Source organism: Harpia harpyja, chromosome 6 (assembly GCF_026419915.1).
Source record: "Harpia harpyja isolate bHarHar1 chromosome 6, bHarHar1 primary haplotype, whole genome shotgun sequence".
NCBI lineage: Eukaryota > Metazoa > Chordata > Aves > Accipitriformes > Accipitridae > Harpia > Harpia harpyja.
In genome coordinates this window covers 47,883,755-47,906,688 of record NC_068945.1, presented here as the reverse complement: position 1 = coordinate 47,906,688, position 22,934 = coordinate 47,883,755, and the positions used below count along the sequence as shown (strand labels likewise).

General features: G+C 45.1%; 1 protein-coding gene across 4 annotated transcripts in view; it reads right to left on the bottom strand.

Moving 5' to 3' along the window:
• PLXNB2 (plexin B2) overlaps nt 1-22,590 on the bottom strand; it is a 262,309-nt gene extending 239,719 nt beyond the window's left edge. For 3 of the 4 annotated variants that reach the window (XM_052790851.1, XM_052790855.1, XM_052790852.1), the window contains exons 1-2: nt 22,094-22,454; nt 12,581-12,683 (exon numbers count right to left, since the gene is read on the bottom strand). The gene's annotated coding sequence lies outside the window, so the exon portion shown is untranslated. Of the gene's footprint in view, nt 1-12,580; nt 12,684-22,093; nt 22,455-22,486 lie in introns of those variants that run through there. The other variant, XM_052790853.1, reaches the window with a different exon arrangement.
• Nucleotides 22,591-22,934: the final 344 nt, after the last annotated feature.

The window sequence follows — 22,934 nt, the reverse complement described above, 5'->3', positions numbered from 1 at the left end:
GCCTTGGCACAGCTACCCCCTGTGCTCGCAGACACAAGTCAGCCCTTACGTCTCTCCATCCCGCCCATCCACCCATCTGCAAAACAGAGCTCGCCAATGTTGAAAGGATGTGTTTCAAGTTTGGGTGCCTATAAAATGGCTGTGGAGTGAACCTGCACACCAAGTGAGAGCTTTCAGCCTGACTCTGGGTTCAGGTATACGAAGAACAAGATAAACTAGTTTAACTAACGCTGACCCAGTTTCACACTGGGAAGGACCAAAACAGACACTACAAGTTAAAATATATTCCTTAAGAGATGCTGTTCCTCTGTTTTGAAATGGCAAGCATGAAATATTTGAGCGTCTGTGATAAAATTCTAGGTGAGGACCAAATGGAGCAAAACCAGGTCAGCATCCCGACTTCACAGAATTATGTTGAAAACCATTAACAGGAATACAGCGCACATGCTTTATAAGATAGTGCTCTCTTCAGTGTCATAGACCAAGAAGAGAACAAGAAAAATCAAAAGGAGGATAAACAAGGCTGGCTGGGAATTGATTGCCGCCTTTGAAATTTTAGTGGAACAGTTGGAGTAAGAAGCTGACTGCAGCTGAACTGAAAAAATCACTATGTGTAGCTAGATTACTCATCTACTGTTAAACCAAATTAAAGTGTTCTTCACACAGGCAAGGCTGAAGATTTCAGAAAAGCCATAATTTATAACTCAGGAAAGTTTAGAAGAAAGCTCTGCAAAACTGAAATGAATTTTGTACTTAATGGGCAAGAAAACAAAGGGCAGATGAAACTTCATGTTGCTTGATACGACAGTAAATACTACACAGCATGCAGGACACAACTAAGCCAAGAAGCTGATGAGCTGCATTAAAGAAGGGCTCACCTTATCACGTCCCAGCTACAACCAACCTTCCTTGTTCTGCAAATCACCCTTTCAAGCTGTTACATAGTAGCAGAAGCAGAATAAAAATGTAGATTTTCAGCAACCCGGACCCTTATCGCAGCCAACATTAGGAAGCGTGCTATCAATACGAGTTTGAATAGGCAATTCTCCTTAACGTTTTTTATAATTAGGTAGTGAACTCATCTACAGGAAGCGCAAAAAGCAAGCATGCAAGGCACAGGCCTTTTAGCAAAGCACCACAGTGAGTACTTTTGTCCAATTTATTTTCCAGGAGCAATCACGCCTTGGACAGAAGCCCATTTCTAACAATTTATTTTTCATGTCTGGACAAGGCAATATAACTTCTACACAATTTAATCTCTTTGCTAATAGACTTAGCCGTTATAGCTGAAATACACAAGCTTAACAATAAGGCTAAAATACCCAGAATACTTAAACCCGAGAAATGTGTTTGCTGGCTTTAGTTCAGGACAAGTAGAAGTAATCGGCTAAAATGCCGCAGACGGGGGAACTGTGGTGACTGCAGCGAGACCTGCCAAGAGGTTACGTTGGACTCCGCACAACTGCCTACAGAAGAACAACCACTCCAAGCAGGGCACGAAAATCGGCTACAAAAAAAATCTTTAACTGCCAGCAAAGCTCCTCCAAAGGGCCGGGAAGCACCTGGGCACCCCAATAGCTTGCCTTGGCTCCTTGGGTCAGCGCTACCCTAAAATTACAGGGACGCTGGGCCGAAAACCCCTGAGGATCATTTTGCCCATCACATTTCCCCGTTGTTTCGTTCTGCTTTCAAGCTGCAGTTCAGTGAACAGGCTGCAATTTACCTCTTCACCCTCAAATTTGTTTGGATAAACAGGCTCTCCTTTGTTCCAGGCTGCTACTACATTTACACATTGTATTGTAAATCAGCCGGTACAAAGCAAGGCAGGCCCTTGAATGAAGACACTAGCATTTTTGTTCACAGCAAAATTAAACAAGTAAGAGGCACAGAACTCCATTTATAACCCCAGTATGGAAACAATTGGTTTTTAGAAGGTGAGAGGTTTTAAAAAGTTTACTAAACAAACCTAGCCAGTTACAGAGTCTATAGAGTCAACTCACAAACAAGTTCAAGGCTGTATAAATTGCCAAAGCAGTGTTATTTCTGAAGAGAACTTCAAACAGTTTAAAAGCTTGCTTTCTTGCCATTTCAAGGGCCCAAGAATTATTGGCAAGTGATTTAGCTTTTATTGAGTACACAAATACAAAGGAATTATTCACAGAGGAAGGGAATTAACTATTTGCCATGTCTATTAAAGACAAGAGACCTAAACAGCATCCAGGAATTGCAGGACAAACATCAGGGAAAACTTCACAGTAATAATAGTTGAGCAGAGGAATAGACAGCTATGAAGTCTTCCCCATCAGAGGTCTGGAGAAGAGGTTCAACAAGCATCTGTAACAAACAGCTTAACCACAGCTGATTCTGCCTTATGACAGAGGATGGACTCTGTATATGGCCTCTTCAGATCCCACCCCAAACCCATTTTTCATTATTTTCAATGTTCTTTTAAATAAACTAAATTTGCCGAGACCTCTGCCATGGGTTGATAGTTCAGTACAGCCCACCATAAAAGAGATCAAAAGTAGTCATTATTTGATAGGTGCCCAGGTTTTCTGGAAAGCTATCATCTCACTCCCATAACTGAGTATGCATTCACAGTAAGAAAAAAAAATAACATGAAATTTGCACTGGCTGATCCAAAGGCCAGGAATAAATCGCATCTGATGTTGTCTGCGGTCCAGAAGTGAGGCCCTCTGATGGGATGCTATGAAGAAGCTTCAGCAGGACCTATGTAGGATGTCATTCACTGCTGCAGACAGCCCTGTGTCCATCATAAATTTCAAGCTTAACAAATGAATCCCAAGTCTCAAACATAAGTTTGAGTGGCAAAAATATTCTTATTTCTTTGATTAATTTAAGGGGGAGGAGGGCAGAAACATTACAGATTTGGGTTTAAAAGCTTTTTGCCCTGATTACAAGAACTATGTTAAAATAAGAAGTTTCTACAGACTCCTTTTGGTACATCTACCATCTGTGGTACAAAGGAACTCCACACGTCAGTAGTTTCAGATCAATAAGAAAAAAAAAAAAATCAGGAGAGAGAGGACATGCCCCCATTTGACGTTTCAGAAGCCAGGGCATCATGTTCACGTTGTAATTCTGACACGATCTGATGGTCCACATTTAACCTCAGCAGCAAAAGCAGGAAGGGGAAGATGGGTTACAAGTTCCCACTCGCTCTGGTCCCTTCAGGGCCAGAAAGCATTTGCCAAGCACGATAAAAAGAAGCTCGATCCCTGCTTCGCCACCAGCCCCAGCGACACCACAGCTGGCTGCAGTCATTTCTTCCCTCAGGCACTCCCTGAGTGTAAGAGCCCTGACTGAGGTGACTGCCCAAGCCGCTGCACCCTCGGCCACAAAAAAATAAAAAATCCGATATGGTCGTGAGCATGGCAACTTCCCCCCAAGACCCTCGGAGCAGCCAGCTCCTGCTGGCATGAGGGCTGCCCTGTCCTCCGGCAGGGAAGGACGCAGAGACGCACCGCCGCAGCTGCTAGGAGCACTGGGCACGCCTCGGCCAAAGCCTTCTCCCAAGCACCGCACGCGTGCCTCCCTGCCAGGGGAGCACGGCGGGCTGGCACGATGCCTCCCGCAAGCCGAGTTCAACCCTCAGGCCCCGGCCGGCTCATATCACCCCCCGTGCCCTGCCCCACGCTTCCAGCCCGGCCTCGTGCTAAGCGATCCACCTTTTATCCCACTTCTCCCCATCTTCAAACGCACCAATAGCAGATTAATCAGCACTGGAGTGCTTCCCCTGTTGCCAAGCATCACTTGGAGCATGACCAGGGCTTTGCCCTCTCTCCTCCCTCGCCCGAGCAGTGTTTCGGATGGGGACTCTCTGGTTCCATCCCTTTTACCTGAAGATGCCACAAAACATGGAGAGAGCACCTCACGGGACCAGCAACACTCTCACCTGAAGCCAGATCCTGCCGTTTCTGCCCTGAGCCAACACTGGCTGTATGGAAATGATGTTCGAGGGAGTGAAAAGAAGCCAACAACCCACAAGCACATGAGGGTCTGGAAACCCTGTAATTTGTGCTGTGAGGAGAGATTACAGCCCATCTGTCCCAGCCAGAGTACAAAGGAATTCAGAGTTACTTGTGCTCCCCCTCCTCACCTCCCCTGGCCCCCTCCTTAGCCAAATAACTAAAGCCAATACATATAACTATGTCCCTAACTTGCTGATATAATCTGCTACTTTGCCACCGCTGCAGCCCTCGTGGGGGCCTGGGCACTGCGCTTGGGAAACCCTACATTATCCGAAACCATATCCTGAAATCTGGCGTGACACAGGCTTTTCCTACAGTTTAGTCTGAACCTGCACTGATGAGCTCTGAGTGCTCCACCACCAAGATTTATTTTCCTGCTTGGAGATAATGCTGCTGAAACATCTGTAAAAACAAATCCATACAATTCAATATTAAGCCCTTGCACTAAGTATTAAAGTGACACTCCCAGATTAAAGGGACTTTAATATATATTTTTAATACCCCATTTTAAACTCTCCCTCAGATTATTACCCATGAAAGAGTTTTTAATATCTATTCTTTGACTTAGGTGCGTGACACCTGCCTGTCCTCCATTTTTGCCCCATTTTTGCTCCAGGTACACAACACTTGCCAAGGCCGACCTGGCATTTTACTAAGCTCTGCTCTGAAGGCAGCAGTGGTGGAGGTCGGGGGAACCTGCACATCACCTGCATATCACCCACACAGCCAAGGGCCGGGACAACGTGCGCCCATGGCTCCCCCAGACACACGGCGAAGGAAAACCAGGAGGCAGACGTTCCCCAGGGAGGGAACACGCTGCCATGCTGGCAGCATCACCACCCCAATCTCCCACCACAGGAGCGGCCCGACACCGGCTGCTCTTCTGGCAGCCACCTGGGCACTGCCTCTCACCGCCAGCGCGGGATGGGAATAGGTATTGAAATTCTATAACAGGCAACTCACCCTGTCACTTCCCATTTTAGTAATTTCTTATTCTGACAAGCAGGGGCAAATTTGACCAAAAGGCTCCTAATAGGAAGACCACACTGAGTCCTGAACAAAGAACTATGTGCCTAAAAGCTCTCAACTAGTATCGCTGCGGTGCACACAGACAATAAGGAGCTGCAAGAAGCTTTTCTGTCTTAGGTGTCTTTGACTATACGGCGACTAAAAACCAGAGCAAAATCATTTAGCAAAAAAACCTCAAAATCAAACCAAACAAACATCCCCTGACAATATCCCTTCAAAGACACAAAGAAATAACTCCGTGCCTTTATTGTTCTTAAATAAAGGCAGGCAAGAAGAAAGCGCGGCTGCCCCTGGAAGTGCTGCGAGTGGAAACTCCCAGAGGACAAGGACAATAGGGACCCAGCGCCCACGATGCCACCGTCTCAGCCCTGTGCCCAACAAGTTCCTTCAGCTACTCTGGGTCTTGGTTTCCACATCTGCAGAGTGGGGATAATAACAGGTCTTTACATCACAGGGGTGTTACAAAGATCAATTAGTTAATGTCTGAAAAGCGCTTTGAAGATATAGCAGGTGGTGAGTATTATTATGCAAATAACATGATTTAAGAAAATCACAAGTGCTGGATTAATACTAATCCCTTTGATATTTAAAAGACACCATTTTTTCATATTTTAAAGCAGTGAGCGTTGATGCTATAGCCTTCCATGGCTGCTGCAGCAACAATTTTTAACCTTTTCTTTTCACACGGCTCAATACGTAAAACTCCTTTGCAGATATCTTCACAAAATCCAATCGCGACTCAAAGCTAAGAGTAGTGGAAGAAATTATGCATGTTGATGAACTGGATAACTAGATCCTATGCAGGAATATTTCTCAGAGGATAGAATGTCACAGGCCTAACTTACTGTAACAAACATTGCAGAGTCTTTCAGTTTTAGGGTGTTTTTTGGAAGCACACTAATTTCACGCATAGAGGCATTTGTAAAACAATATAGCTGCTACCTAATTATGCCATTTTATGTGGTGGAAAGAGTGGGGAAAGAGAAGGATATGGTTCATTCACTTCTTCCAAGACTGCATATCTGAATTGTAAAAAAAAAATAACCTCATGTCTAATGGCCTCATTTGGTGGTCTTGCAGGACATCAGGCCATTGCAATGTCTGCTCCAACTTCCAGCAAGTGGCTGCACAACCACTTCTGCTTTAGGTGGATGCAAGGAGCTGGGCAGATGGCCACAAGCCAGCCCAGAAATGCAGCCTGGCTGAGAGCTTACAACTCACAATGTGAGACAAACACAAGTCAACAAGGGAGCCGAGGTGGGATCAGGACAAAGAACCTGAGGTGAGCAGCAACATCAGAAACCAAGGGGAGAGCACAGGCAAGACCAGCCATCCCTCTGGTCTCCTGCCTTGCCTTTGCCAGACCTCTCTGAAAAAGCAAGAGATCCCACTTAGTGCCTAAAACCTCCCTGTGCTTCCAGGACTTCCACTGCCACATTCCCTTTCTGAGAGGAAGTCTGTTTCTTGTCTCCTGCACTGTAAAATTTAGCGCAAACCAGCTGGTGCGTTTGGTCTAGGAATCTGTACAATACTGCTGTGGTTAAAAACAGCTTAATATTAACCCCCTCTGGAATGCGTGCCTGAAATTGATATTGATGAAACAAGATCAGATATTAATATTCTGTACAGCCGGTTCCTCAAGCTGTGCTGTAGCATCAAATCAAATCTTTTCCCAAGTCAATGTACAAAATACAAATAGAGGATGGCAGGTAGTATTGACGTGGGAGGAAGCAGCAGGAGCATTTTAAAACTTCAGCTCTTTAAGTTTGCAGCTATAGGCAGCTACGCTTCCTCTCCCACCACATCTCCCACAGCAGCCATATTAATAGCTATTCAATACAGTAATAGGATCCAAGCTGTACACTTAGTTGTTGGGGCTTTTTTAATCTCCCAGTCAATACTAAAAGCATTTGGATGCTCTTTAGGAGGGAGGAATGATTTTGCACTCCAGGAACAACACGGCATTTGCAGTGCTCCCAACAAACGCTGGTGAAGGATTTCCTTTGTGTGCCTCTGCTTGTGATTGATGTTGTGATACTTTATTTTGACAAGACCCAGTTGTACAGATTCACAATTTAATTTTCTTGTGTAAACACGCACTCAGTGTAATCTTAGTGCGTTCTCATTAGTTGAAGTTATACAATTTATGTACAATATAGATCCAAACCACCACCTGAGGGTCATTCTTCAGCCAGGAGGAGATCCTTGAGGGCCTCCGAGCACAAAGGTCTTTGGACACATGATTTCTACTCCTGGATCTGCCAGGCCTGGGGAATAAATCTGCAGTTCTGATCCTGAGCAAATAAGTACAGCCCCATCCTTCACTTTGCTCTCCTGTAAAATGGTAGCCACCTCCTCTCCTGAAAAAGGTCTAATGATGGACCACTCCACTGAAGAACAACTCCTGCCCAAGGAGGCAGCATCATGCTTCTTCCATCTTCACAGGGGATCAAATCCCCCTTTCTAATCCAAAGGAGAAAGTGAATTTCTCTCTCAAGAGTACCCCCCACCCACAGGTGGCTTGAGGTTTGGTGTGCTCCATCCCCACACCTTCAGTTAATTCACCTTTTCTGAATGTTTTGAGTTTGCGCAACTGCTCACTTGAGGAAAGCAATCTGATTTTCTTGTAATCAGCTATTCAGTTTGAGGTACATTGGTCCATCTTATTTAAGTAGGCCATAGATATTTATAGCTAAAATTAGAAACAGGAAAAATATTACAGCATTCTCAAAACTTTCACATGTGCAGCCTCACCACACCAAAGAGATAAAACTCAACTTAGATGTCACCTAGGTTTTTTAATCTCTCGCTTCAAACAGCCAAATAATATGAAGCGGCTGCAAGGATTGCTCCCATTAGCCAGCCTTCCCAGCACTCAGCAATCTCCTGCCAGGTTTCTCCAGACAAAAGGATGAAAAATAAACATATTGTCCCCCCTATACTTAACATATACAGTCTGAAAAAAAAAAAAAAAAAAAAGAATCATCTTTAGACTATGTAAAAAAAAGAAGGGAGCTATTGTAACTGTGACAGAGAAGTAGGTAAGATGTTGCCTTCTGTCTGACCACGGAGCAAGAGGAAAAACATTCAAACAGCCACTCAGAGGACAAAAAATAAATAAAAATCTGGATTCCTACCTGGTTGCTGATCTTTGCACAGCATAAGCCAGGAAGGTACAGTCTGTCCCACTGACTACCACTGCTTTTTCTTCCCCAGAAGATGGGCACAGAATGGGAATGGGTGTGCACTGAAGAGAAGGCTACTCTGATGATTCCTAGTTCAGCCACAAAGCTTCTGGACTGCTGATCTCCTGGCTTTGGTATGATCTGCATTACATTTGTAATTGTATTTACCTGGACAGCTTTAACCTCATTAAGGATTCACAGGTAAAAAGCAGATGCTGAATCAAATCTCATAAAGCAGTGTCTGTTTCATGGGGACTAGGCTAAGCAGAAGGCTACCTCAACTCCTAATATCTCTTAGGTTTGTAAAGAGGATATTCATAATTTCACTCAGAAAAAAAAATATATGTCAATTGAGGTGAGGTTTATTTGAACTAAAGAGGAAAAAAAAGTTACTGTGTGGTTTGGGATGTTTGATCTCATGCTTTATTGAAGCACAACTATTTAATAAGAAATTATTCCAGGAACATATCATCCTTACCTTGTGGCTAATATATATATAAATGACTAAAATTGTAATATTTCCTCTGCCTTCAGGTAAACATAACAGCTTAGCATTAAATCTGTATTAAAAAAAAATAAATCAGCTCATGCATCCTAGGGACTACAAGTACAGCCAAGCTAGGCCCTTGCAGCTGAGTTTGCTGCTCTGCATTTGGCACAAATACAACTGAAATATTCCAGAAGACAGATATGTTACATTCTTTCAGGTGTTTTGAGTTAACGTTTATGGTACTCAAGGAATTTCTATTAAAAAAACGCCTACCTTCAGCAAATTTCAAAACCTTCATTTGGGAAACATGAAGGGAAAGTTTTCATATGACAGAGCATACTTTCCTTTAAAAACACATCAATTCTAACTATAAAATATATTGTAAATATTATATATATTACATATAATTTTATATATACATAAAATATATAATTTTTTTTTAATAACAGAGATCCTATTTCTAAAAAGTAGAGAGCACTCCATGCATATAGCTACTTTTATGAAGTGGTTAGAAATGTGTGAAGGAGAACCACTATGGGTTATATACGATACTGCCCTTTGAGGCATGCCAAGGAAGTAAAATTGCTAATGAAGGGTCTTCTTTTGGGACGGGGGGCCTCCAGCTTTCTATTTGTGCTGCCACACATGTGAGCTTTAAATTGAAGTTGTGTTTGTGCTCATGGCCTCATTAGATTATAATTCCACTGTTGATTTGAATTCCTGCAAGCCTCGTACACTTGGGACCTGCCCTCTCTCATTTGGAGGAGATCAAATAATGGTTATTCCTCTTTACAGCCACACCATCCCCTTGTAGCTGAGCCTCAGGGTCGATAACCTTAGGTCTAGTTTTCACATTTAACAAATTTTCCTATTGCTTAATTGGCAAAGGCTGTTCAATACCTAGGCTGGAGCTAAATATATTAAGCATTAACCATTTCTTTGTCAGCTTTTCAAAGTCACATTTTTAAATAGTTTCCTACACTTGTCTCCTTGAATAAATACACCATGATGGCATCTGCATATCCTATTACTGGTATCATACCCTGCGACTGCTGTGTACCCGCCATTCCAGCATCCAGACCCACAGTTTCCAAACCAAACCTATAAACGTCATGGTAGCACCTGGAAATCCTTCTAAGCTTTCTCCAAGAGCCTAACAGAGGTAAGAATCCTCATATTTAGATAAAGTCTGCTTCAAAGTTATTTTTTATATGTGAAGAAAATTATCTATACTTCTTTTACCTCATCCTTGATATTTTGATTTTCTTTCTCTGCTGCAAGCAATAAACCACCTTTACGTTCAATACATGAATAGTGGAGATTTTTTAAAGCCTTACATTTTACAAGGTTTTCCTAAAGCTTCTTAAGAATACGAATGATCTGTGCAATGACTCCATACATTAAAACGCAACTTGGGCGTACCGACCTGATTCTCTCCCTTTATTCATTACTTAAAGAGCTACAAGCCATCCTGGGATGCCTTGCACTAGGAGGGAAGGTACATAACTAATTTCCTAACTGCACTGTTTACTTTGCATACCTTGTGGGCAAAAGTTGGCAAGAAGGGACTGGAAGCTGTTTGCTTTGAAATTATCACCCCATTTACAAGATTCAAGAGCAAAGTCTTCTAAGATGAGGTAAGAGGGAAAAGGAAGTGACTATGTGCATGGTTAACACTACAGAGTGCGCTAGTAGTGCACGGGAGGTCATTAGCTGAGAAAGAAAACCAACAGGTACTGAGAAAGCTCCCCCACGAAGTGCAAATGGACATGGTATTAAGAGCACCCATAAGGAATAAAGGCACTAGCCAGTTCTACGCAAAATGGCCGTATTCAGTTTAAAGCCACCTCGTATTATTCCCAATGGAAGCAAAACTATGCAGGGGCACGGTTGCTATTGAAAGCACAAGCTCAACACCCTAACTTTGTTTGCAAAAGCCTCCTCTTCCCTGACTAATAGGGCCACCCAGGAGGGGATGGGCAGGAAAGGAAGAGAGCATGGCTTCATAACACAAAGAGTTTGGCAACAAAATTAATTTAAGTGGGACTTGAATCCTCTTTTTTTTTTTTGGCCTTTCAGCTTCTCAATCCAACATTGCAAAATAACATGTGTTTGCAGGGCCATGCTGTGAAACACATCAGAGATGCAGTGAAACTTTTAAATATTTTTTTTCACAGGCATGTAATAACTACATCTAATATGGTATAATGCCAGGTCAGCTCTCCTGTCCAGTTCACAGCACAGCTCCACAAGACAGTCATGGTAACACAACCAAGCAGCTACTGGCCAGCGATGGCAGAACTACTTACAGCAGAGCTCCTACCAAAGACTTTATATCATTGAATGATGGTCTGTGCATGCTGCTAACCCACTTGGAACAGAAACGCTCCCCTCTCTGCCAAGTCATCTCATGGGTACGGAGAGCCTGATGTAAAAGTGCTTTGTAGAAGGCTTTGCTCAAGCCAGGAAATCTGGGGATGCAGGTCTGCTTTTGCACAGGGGCTTTTGGGGAGAGGACATAGGATAGCTTATAAAATTAGCAGGTCCCCACCCTTCCTGGGCAAGAAGGAATGCTGCAGCATCCACTTGCCCTACTTATATATGACGAAAATACCAATAAACCGTATTTTTCATCTACAGATTCCCCCAAATTTCCCCAAAAAGAGGCAATTACGAAATAATTTCAAAAAAAAAAAAACAACAAAATCAGAGAGAAATGAAAGTACTTGCTAAAGGCAGAAACAAAACCAGAGTGTATGAAGTCCCCAGTCAAGAAACCTACAGGACCCCACTGCATACAGTGGATCGCACAGATGGCACTCTGGACACCAAACCTACACACAAAGCAGCCCCGACTTCCTCTGGTACTCCAGTAGATATCCCTGTTTCGTCTGACTGATGCCACTGAACTATTAGCATGGTGTAGAAGCATCTCAGTTTGGGACAGAGACACAGCAGCAAACAACCTGGCCATGCCAAGTTACTGTACGTGAAAGGTGTGAGCAACATAGAAAAGTCTGTGAGAGAGAGAGAAAGGAAGCAAGTACGTAGCCATTTCTCGCCACAAATTTACCAGTCTCTTCTTTTCCCAACAAGCTGAGTAATGATGTACAGCAACTTTGCAGTGTTGTCTTATTCAAAAGCTCCTAACTTCCAAGGCTGCTAAACCCTCTTCTGATATCAGAGTTCCTGTTCAAGTATAATCCAAGTAGATTAATTATGCCACAGACAACAGAAAACACAGTCTGCCTCTTCAAATTATCAGTAGGAGAAAATATCATGAAGACTTTAGTTTCAAGGATGCTGTTTACATTTACTCACTTATTTTACAGGCCTCAGGATCAAAATGAAAAGATAATTACTAATTGCTACAACTGGGAAAAGTAAATTGGAAAGTCCTTACCGAGTACACCTGTACACAATAATTTGAACAGTGGCCGTATAAGCAACACAGATTGCAAAAGTGCAATTAGAGAAGTGGAAAGTGTTACTCTGAGCAATTGAGATACTATGTTTTGATAACTAAGTTACCTTGGAGATGATTCACATGCACAAGTTGCTTAATGTCATTTTACACTACAGATCCAGGAGGTATAAAAATACACATAAAAATCACTATTAAATCAGACAGTATCCAGGACAATTACAAAGTAAATACATTTTCTTGCCAGATTATTGCACTAAATTTAAGGCTGTAATATTTCAACCAAAGCCCAAAGCACAAACCCCACACAGCCATCTCTTGCCTCGACGCACCAAGCCAAGCGCACTGCAGTGCTCTACAAGACGACCTCCTCCTTCTCAAGCAAGCAACACACCACTTTGGAAGAAACAACAGAGGTTAAAAAAAAAAACCCTTCAGTCAAAATGAGTTCTTAGCCCACCTGAGCAGCACAACCGCCACTAGCGAAAGGGACTTCTTGTGGCTCAGGCTTCTGTGCAAATAGCTTCCAGGATGAAATGCTTTTTGACGTGTACTTGTTCCTGCTGGGAGAGACACAGAAAAGATGCTTCAGAGAATACATAAGACAAGGGACTGGGCAACATGCACAATCAAACAGAAATAGCTTGTTCAGTGGGTTTATGGGTATTCTAAGCAAGGAATCATTTTGGAGCTGGCATCTCAAGACATTGTAGAAAATTCCTCGTTTTCATCTGTATAAATGCAAAAGGAGGAAGAGTAAGGAAGGTGAAATCTACTGATTTCACACTGAATACAGCAACTGAAGACTTAAAGATATGTCGTCACAGCCAACAAACATCAAATCAAGAGCATTTTAAAAACGGTATCAAAACATATAGGCCAAATAGATTAAAACTTAGCTAATTGAAAGATGTCAAAAAAGTTGTCATTACTGAGTAACATCACCATGCAACTGCAATGCTCCTTTTGCAGTTTGCAATGACTGGAATTATGCTCTATATTACCTAAGTGTTTTATTAGCTACCTGGAAATAAGCATGTCCTTGGTGGTAAAATTAATGGATTACATGGTTTAGTAGCGTGATAAATAAAAACAGAAAGGAAATCACATAGTGTTAGCTCAATTACTTGTCAAGCTGGGCTCATTCCAACCAAAACAGTCTTAAGATACCTGAACACAGATATACGAATCCAGTAACAAGGAATGCAGGTAAGGTTTGCAAATCAGAGGACTGTGACCTTAAGAAGCAAGGAAACCAAAAGGGATGTGAAGGTCATCATAGCCTCACAACTAAGCATCACATTCAGAGCTTCTGTTGTTATTAAAAAGGCTAATGTGGTTCATGGCTGCAAATATATGAGAGTGAATGGAAATACTGGATGGGGTGGGATAGGGTATGCAATGGTGAAGATTGACACTGAAATACTGCACCCAGTTCCATGGCTGATGCTCAGAAAAAGATGTTGAAAATTAGAGAACATGCAGAGCAGAGCCGCAAAAGCAATTAGCATCTAGAGGGGAAAAAAAGCATTATGTATAATCAGATTTAAAGATTCAGTCCTTCTGATAAGCCACACAGTCAACTGACAGCTTACTTGATCATCTTTAAGGAAAAAAAAAATACCAGCAATAAAAAACACTTTAATACAGCCACAAGACGACTTAAAAGGGACCAACAGATGCAAGCCAAAAGCATAGAAGACTCCTGTTAGAAATGAGAGATAAATCTGAACAGGGAGAAATGAACAGGAACAACATTCTTAAAGATGGATTCTCTTTTTCTCAATATTTTCAGGATAAGGTATGTTTTAGTCCAAGGAGTTGTTCGGCCCATGAGCAATAGCCGAGTGACATGGTCAAATAACTGCAGGACTTGACGGCTCCTCTGACCCTAAACTCTGAATGATGGTCTCAACAACAAAAAAACCCGCAAACCCTCAAACAAAACAAAAAACCCAAAAGGGTACTGCCCTGCATTTTCACTAATGCTACTGAACACTGAATTAAATGCACAATGGACTGTGAAATGCTTGCATATCTTCCGCCAGCTAAATGTCAAATGAAGAGGCCATCTGTTAATAAACATAAACATCACCTCTCTGGAGTTTTATCCAATGTACTAATAAGTAAACTCATACCACCATTTAGTGCCACAGGATTGCCAAGGCAAGTGCAGTCTTTTGGGTTTTCATCTCAACGGCTTGGGTGGGCAGAAGACGACACCACCTGGAACACACAGCACATACATATTCCCAGTCACGAAGACAGCTTCGTGGCTGTAGAAGTTATTGACTCTTGAAAAACTTCTTCAAAGTACTCAAAGACACTTTCTGCCTGAGTAAAAGCCTTTCAGAAAAAAACACCTCCATTTAGTGTGTTTGGGAGGAAAAATAAATATCTCAAAAGCGACCCATTGCAGTTGCTTTTCTAGGTTTGTAACTTATACCCATAAGGGTGACGTGCATGCATCGCAATCCCAACTAGAGTTTACATGGGGTGTTAGCTCATGAGGGAAAAAGGTCCAGTTGCTGATGTGTGAATCAAAACTGCACAGAAAAACCTCTTAAAGCTTTTTAACTACTTACTAATCCCACAAGACTGGAAATAGAAGAGGTTAAACTATTGCTTTCATTGCCTTACAATTCAACGGGCCCAACATTAAGTTTATACCAATTTGTCTCATACTGATTAAATGAACATAGCACATAAGTTCAACACACGCTGTGGCAACATGTTAAGGAAGGACAAATTAACAGTCTTCTCATGCATTTAAGAGAGAAGCTGCATATTTTGGACTTCTAATTGCAACGAGCATAACCAGATCCATTAAAGGGAAAGGACTAACCATTACAAGCTGAGGGAAACCATAGCCTGCTACTATTAACCATTCCAAGCACCATGTATCTTCAGGAAATAAGCTTTTATTTGCTGTGTATACCTAGGCTAAGTCCAAGCAAAAGATTATTAAACTGTCCTTCTGATTCGGGATGGGAGACCTCACCTTATATTTCACTTGCACCCTTTTTACCAAATCAGTGTATTTTATTTTTTGTGCCCTCTGCTTTCTTCCTATGGTTGAATACACATTTGACTAATCACTATTTTCCCACTGGGCAAACACTGGTTAAAGAACTGGTCCTTCATAAATTCTAAACAGTGATGCAACTAGGAATGCAAGAGCTAGATCTTTATATACAGCTCTTACATACATCCGTCAGAAAGAGATACTATCTCTTCTTCAACAATATAGGAGATAAACAAGAGCCCTGCCTGGGGAAAAAGATGCGAGGAGTTCACTCCTGACATTTCTACATATTTAAAACACAGTCAATTAGTATAGACAGAAGGTTAAGCTTGCAATGTGAGAAATCTTGATTTCTGCATCACTTCTCCAAGAGACCCAGCTATCACCCTAACAATCCCTCTAGACATAGCAAGATTAGTGTCAGGTTTATGAGAGCTTCCTTCAATGCAAATCAACATGTAGACCTAATCCAGCTTCACTAGAAATACGCTAGCTAGGTCTTTTCAGCAATAAGCATGAACATACCTCGTTCTAAAAAGGTAAGTTCTGTAACAATTCAGTTGAAGTGCTAAAAGTCCCATGGATTTTTTAATTAAAGTCATGTTGATCACAGGCAGTTCCTGTGTACTTAATCTGGCAGAGTGTTCCCAACAGGTCTACCAGTGCAGGTCCAGCACAGAAGTAGGGGAAGGACAGCTTAGGGGCAAAGCTTCTCCACAACTTCCTAGTTTGTTGTAGGACTGAGAAGGCTCTTAAACAACTTTAGCAGAAAGAAAGAAAGATGACATATCTGCAACATGAAGAAAACTGTGACTGTCAAGTAATACAAAATCCATTCACTGCAATTACCAGAGTCATAGAATGGTTTGGGTTGGACGGGACCTTAAAGATCATCTAGTTCCAAGCCCCCTGCCACAGGCAGGGACACCTTCCACTAGACCAGGTTGCTCAAAGCCCCATCCAACCTGGCCTTGAACATTTCCAGGGACGGCACATCCACGGCTTCCCTGGGTAACCTGTTCCAGTGCCTCACCACCCTCAGAGTGAAGAGTTTCTTCCTTACATATAATCTAAATCTATCCTTTTTCAGTTTAAAGTCATTACCCCTTGTCCTACCACTACATGCCCTTGTAAAAAGTCCCTCTCCATCTTTCCTGTAGGCCCCCTTGAGGTACTGGAAGGCTGCTATAAGGTCTCCCCGGAGCCTTCTCTTCTCCAGGCTGAACAACCCCAACTCTCTCAGCCTGTCTTCACAGGACAGGTGCTCCAGCCCCCTGATCATCTTTGTGGCCCTCCTCTAGACTTTGTCCAACAGGTCCATGTCCTTCTTATGTTGGGAGCCCCAGAGCTGAATGCAGTACTGCAGGTGGGGTCTCATGAGTGCAGAGTAGAGGGGCAGAATCACGTCCCTTGACCTGCTGGCCATGCTGCTTTTGATGCAGCCCAGGATACGGTTGGTTTTCTGGCTGCAAGTACACATTGCCAGGTCATGTTGAGCTTCTTGTCAACCAACACCCCCAAGTCCTTCTTCTCAGGGCTGCTCTCAAACCACTCATTACCCAGCCTGTATTTGTGCTTGGGATTGCCCCGACCCATGTGCAGGACCTTGCACTTGGCCTTGTTGAACTTCATGAGGTTTGCACGGGCCCACCTCTCAAGCCTGTCAAGGTCCCTCTGGATGGCATCCCTTCCCTCCAGTGTGTCGACCGCAGCACACAGCTTGGTATCGTCGGCAAACTTGCTGAGGGTGCACTCGATCCCACTGTCCGTGTCACCGACAAAGATGTTAAACAGTGCTGGTTGCAATACTGACCCCTGAGGAACACCACTCATCATCGGTCTCCATTTGGACATCAAGCCGTTGACCGTGAACTCTCTGAGTGCGACCATCCAGCCAAATCCTCATCCACCAAGTGGTCCGTCCATCAAATCCATGTCTCTCCAATTTAGAGACAAGGATGTTGTGTGGAACAGTGTCAAATGCTTTGCACAAGTCCAGGTAGATGACGTCTGTTGCTCTTCCCTTATCCACCAATGCTGTAACCCCGTCGTAGAAGGCCACCAAATTTGTCAGGCATGATTTGCCCTTAGTGAAGCCATGTTGGCTATCGCCAATCACCTCCTTATTCTCCATATGCCTTAGCATAGTTTCCAGGAGGAACTGCTCCACGATCTTGCTGGGCACAGAGGCGAGACTGACTGCCTCCACTTTTTACCCGTGGCCTTAAATTAGCGATGCTAGTTAATAAGAAAAGCAAGTGAAACACTAGAAATAAGGTTTTAATTAGGTAACTAACTTTTTGAAGATGACACAGCTCTACTGAATAAATCAAAACTACTAATTTCACTTGTTTCCAGCTGTTTGCCTGAGAGCAGGTGGTGGAAGGGGGCATGTCAAAAATGAACCCAGAAAGGCAGAAACTCGGAAGCTAACCACAAAGGTGGAGGAAGGTTGGAAGCACCTCAGAAAGCGCTGGGTGGACTCTGTCTACTGATGAGTGCCAAGGCTTTCAAGCCTGGGGAGTTCAGCACGGAGTTAATCATCAATCCACATTGGCACCAGCTCCCAGAAGCCAAATTCCAGAGAGAAACTGAGCGTCCCAATGAGCATGTGGCTGGCGACCACAGCTCTGCTGACACATTCCTGGGGACAAACTGTGCCCCATGTTATGGCGGTCTCAGGCTAAGCAATTGAGCAGAGGCTCATCATCAAGTTGGCTCGGAGATTTTTTTGATAATCATTACTAACATCTGTTAAGCACAGACACTTTTGGACGTTATGTCAAAAAGTCTTCCCTCAACTATCCGAGATGGAAACTTGGAGAGATCCAAAAGCTATATATTTCCAGAGACTTAACTACAGAGACAGAAACAGAAGTACTTGATGGTAACAGATAACAAAATTACTATCTGTCTAAAGAAAATAGGTCCCAACTCTGCATGGTCCCTTGAGCAGCTCTCCAGTCTGCCCGGTTGCTCCAGGGCTTGGACAAGCATGTGTCCTCTCCCTCCTCCATGTACCCTTTGGAGCCTCCAGGGGCAAGGACTCCATGGCCTCTTTTTGTAGCCAGATCTGAGCAATTTTGTAGACGGTTAGAGAGCTTTTTGTACCACTAAGCCACTGATAGTTAGATAGAACAGCTATTTTCAACTCCTTATTTCCACTTTGTCTACATGAGTTTTGACCAAGCAAAGAGTAGGACATTAAACCACTTACTATCCAAATATTAGTTGGTGGATTTTTTTTTTTTAAGACACCCCCCTCCATGACTTACTTAAGCTGTGTTGTTCTATATTTTTTTTAACAAGGATTAACACACCAATGTCAAGTCCAAGCCAGCCTCATACTTAGAACTCTTAAAGTAATTCTCCACTAATTCTAGCTACCCCTGGCTTTACTATAGCTAATAATAGCCTTTTTCTTTTTTTTTTTTTTTTTTTTTTGTTCTAATGGTAGCCATTTAAATAGAAGAGGATCCCCCACTATAAGCTGAGCTTCACAACTTCCCATGGTGCATGAGAAAACCTGCAAGAAAAGCCAAAATAAGTATCCACTACTGAGTTGAACTAGAAGATAAAGGTGAAGAAGTAGGAGGAACACCGCATTGGGGTTGTTTGTTTACTTAATTCCATCTTAATTATTTAGACTCTGATCTCACTAACAGCTGTGCAGGTGCTAACTTTACTTCAAGAAGGACCTACAGTTTTTGTTTGCATAAATCAAGTACATTTAATCAAGTGCACATTAGCTCATCAACACATTGGATCTGATGAGGAATTGCATAAGTGACAATGCCAAGCTATTTTGGTGAATATTCATTATATCTCTGCGGAACAGTCTGACTGGAGGAGAGTGAGAACAAAGTGACAGTAAAAGAATGGTAGCAATTACTTTACTAGCAGTTAACGTGCCATTAACTGCTTGCTGGCAAGAGCTTAAAGTTGCAAACCCCAGGTTAAGCTTGTTACCTTAATTTTACAATTGTAATTCAATATTCAGAATGCGACACTAGTGTAATAAATATTTCCATTCAGTGCTTCATACAATAAATAATTTAAAAGTGTATTAAAAGCTCCAAATTATAGCCGTAACAGAAATACAAATGCTTAGTATTACATCTTCATAAAAATAAATAAATGTGTGAACCATTTTCTCAAAACCAAGCCAGAATCCAAACCCCTTAGCAACAACTCACTGGCATTTTTTTGTTCTTAATAGGCATTCATGAAGAGATCTCCCTTCAAAATGTAATTTGGTTTTAGGGAGCTTCTGCATGCAAGGCAAACAGCTCTCAGTTTTGTAAAGCTATGTAAAGCCTTTATCCCACTTCCAACAACATCTGTACGAAAATTCAGGCAGAAGAGGGCTGTGCCCTTAGTGAGGATATTTCACATAATAGGTCTTTAAGTTAGATGGAGGAAGCAAGGTTTGGCTAAAAGAAAAAACCCCTTCGGTCACTTGCTAATTCCCAAAACGGATGAAGGAGAGGAAGAGGAGGGCTGTTCAGGTGCACCATCTACTACATCCTTCTGAAACCCAGAACCCCGCATGCTGTGGCCGACCTTATCGAGAAGGTCACACAAGCTCATCCTGTGCAGAGCTGCCTCCCCACTACCACTGCCCACAGAGACATGGTACGAGGTAGCTCGCTGGAGTCACTTTTGCCATTTCAGAAGAACGTAGGTGCTTATGGGCTCTGGTTTACAATTGCAGCTCGATTTAGCTGACCCCAGCTGTTTGCCTTGTCCCTCCGCCAGGACAGAGACACGAACAGGAGGCTCATGCTACCGAACTTCACAACATTACACACTAACATGAACAGCCATAAAACGCCGTTTACATTCACATGCCAGGCTGTAAACTCTAGCAGATTCAAAGTCTGATGGAAAACAAGTCTGAATGGCAGAGTAACCTCTGGCAAAGGGACAGGATGAACAGCTGGATGCTTCAGCTCCTGGAGTGTAAGTCAGAGTCACAAGTGTATTTATTGTGCTTTCCTTCCCACATTGTGGACGATCCAGGAGTATCAAAGAAGTCTGATTATCTGTAGTAACAGACTCTCACGAGCATCCAAAGCTTCAGGTGCATGTTTTGGGGGTTCATTGTACTACAAAATGCAGCACCACATTTTGGTGGGTTGACCCCAGCTTCTTACAGTTATGTCAGATAATTTAAAAAGCTTTTGGTACTAGGAAGCCACCATTCAAACTCCCTTCCCAACCACCACTGCCATTTACTTTCTGTATTGGTTTAAGTAACATATTCTAAGAAAGATAACTTTCTACTTCACGTGCAATCAGACTAGGTTCCCACCAGGGCTTCAGACCCACAAGTATCAAGGCAAGGAGGACAAGCCACACCAGGCTCGGAAGTAGACTTCCTCCCTTTTGTTTTGGCTGGAAGCATGCTCTGGCTTTTCCGTCGCAGGTGGCAGCCCCTGTACCCAACTGCGCTGGATCTGTCTTGCAACCCAAGAGGCAGGCTGGGCATCAAGCGCCAGCCCAACGTACACGTGTTATCTCACTCCCTAGCTCACAGTGAATGGGTCACCCAGCTGATTTGCCTACAGCATGGTATGCAATCCTGCTCCTGCAAGGCCAGTTATATGTTTCAAGCTTTGGAAAGGAAAAAAAAAAAAAGAGATTTTTCAGCCCAGCTCTGGGGTTGACGCCTTCAGAAGAGAACTGTAAAGCAAGCTGAAGCCAATCCGAGGTACATACCAGCACCTATTACTTACCAACCTGCACTTCCTTCTAGATGCCATTGTAATGAGAACATAAACAGTGAAATAAGCATAGCTCTCCCTTGAATGAATTACCTATTCAGAGTTCCCTCTGGTGTTCAATAAGCTAATCATCACATTCAAGGTAACAGCGTTAGTTACAAAAGCATCAAGTTCCCTCACAAGCAAGTTATCATTCCACGACAAGCTCAGTGATAGGGACGGGACCGTGGTGGTTAATTCACGGACAACAAAGGCAATGCTATTTTCCCTGAGATTTCAGAGACTAAACTCACACTTCCTTCTTTGTATATTCACCCGAGCGTCCCATTAACCCAGAAAGGACCCAAATCGTTATTGATCCCTCCTGTCTCCGGGGGTCACCGAGACTGACTGACGCAGTCTCGGAGAAGGCAAAGTCACAAGTCACAGGTACAGCCCAGCTAAACAAGGAAGGCGGAGGTGTTCTGCAGCTCCCGAATAACTATGCCTTGAGTCACAAGCCTCTCCAGCCTGGCACTTTCATTCGCCCGCACGAAACACGAGCAAAGTACAGTATGTCTAATTAGCACTTGGGAAAGAAAGTTTAAGGCTGCCTCTGCAAAGAGACAAAACGCGTTTGCGGGAAAACCCGAACGAGCTCCCGAGCCGGCGGTGCGAAGGCGGAGCGCGGGGCCGGGGTCGGCGCCGGGCCAGGGCTTGCCGCGGCACCGGGGCCGCTGACCCCAGCCGCGCCGAGGGCGTTGCGAAACTCCCGGGAAGCGCAACCACCCCCGCTCCCCGAGCGGGGCTGCGCGCCGGCGGCGGGCAGCGGAGGGGGCTCCGCCGGGCACCGGCGCTCCCCGGCTGCCGGGCGGCAGCAGCCAGCCGCCCGCACCCCCCCCCCCCCGGCCCTGCACGGCAGCCGGGGAAAGGCGCTCCAAGTCCGGAGCCGCCGCTTGGGAGCCCCTTAACCAGAACCATCTGGGAGGCGGGCAGCGCGGCGGAAGGCCCCTCCGCCCCGGCCCCCTCCGCCCTGCCCCGCGGCCGCCCCGGCCCCAGGGGCCGCAGCCGAGGAAGGGGGAAGTTACTCGGCCGCGATTCGGCAGCTCCCGAGCGGGGCGGGGAACGGGGACGACGACGACGACGACGACGGGGAACCCGGCCGCGAAATCCGCTCCCCCCCCCCCAAATTCTCATCCCCATCCCGAGGCGCGTAGTGGCCGGGCCGGGGGCTGCGTTTTACCTTCAACAGGTGCAGGCGCCGGCGGGAGGGAGCCCCGCGGGCGCGGACCGTCCGAGTTGCCCGAGCGGGAGCGGCGGCGCCCGGGAGCCCGGGGCGGGCGGCGGCGGGCTGGGCAGAGGCGCTACGGCAGCCCCCGGCGGCCGCCCATGCTCCCGGCGGGCCCCGCCGCCGCCACAGCTGCCGCCGGAGTCAGCGCGAAGGCGGCAGCGGCCACCTCCGAGAGGAAGGAGGAGAGCGGCGGGGAGCGAGGGAGGGGAAAGCAGAGCGAGAGAGGAGAGAGAAACCGGCCCGAGAGAAATTAATCGTCACATGACGGTCGCGATCCGCCGCCGCCCCCCGACAGCCGGAGCCTCCGCCGGGGAGCCGGGGAAAAGCTGCGACGAGGGGACACACCTGTAGGCGCAGCACATATCCGCTGTGAGCACAATGCGAGACAGGAAACTGAAAAAACAGCCCAGGGAAGGAGAGAGGCTCCCGTTCGTCCCTCCTTCCCTCCCTCCCTCCGTCCTCCTCTCTCCACCCCCTGCCCCCGGTCAGGATCCGCTTGCAGCGCTGTCTCATGCAGGGAGGTCCAGGCGGAGGACCGGGAGGAGGCAGGAGCCGCACTTTCTCTCCCTTTTCCTTTCCCTGTCTCCGCTTTGTTTTGCGCACCAGCCAGGCAGAGCCGGCACGGCGGAGCGGGGCCACCGCGGGGCCGAGCGCTCCCGGGGAGCCCCGAGCTCGGGGCGGGGGGGGGGTGGGCCGGGCCGGGGCTGCCTGCTCCAGCGCCGGGGGCGGCGACCCCCCAGCCGCCCGCGGGCGCTCCGCCGCGGGGAGCGCAGCCCCGCGGGCCCCCGGGGGC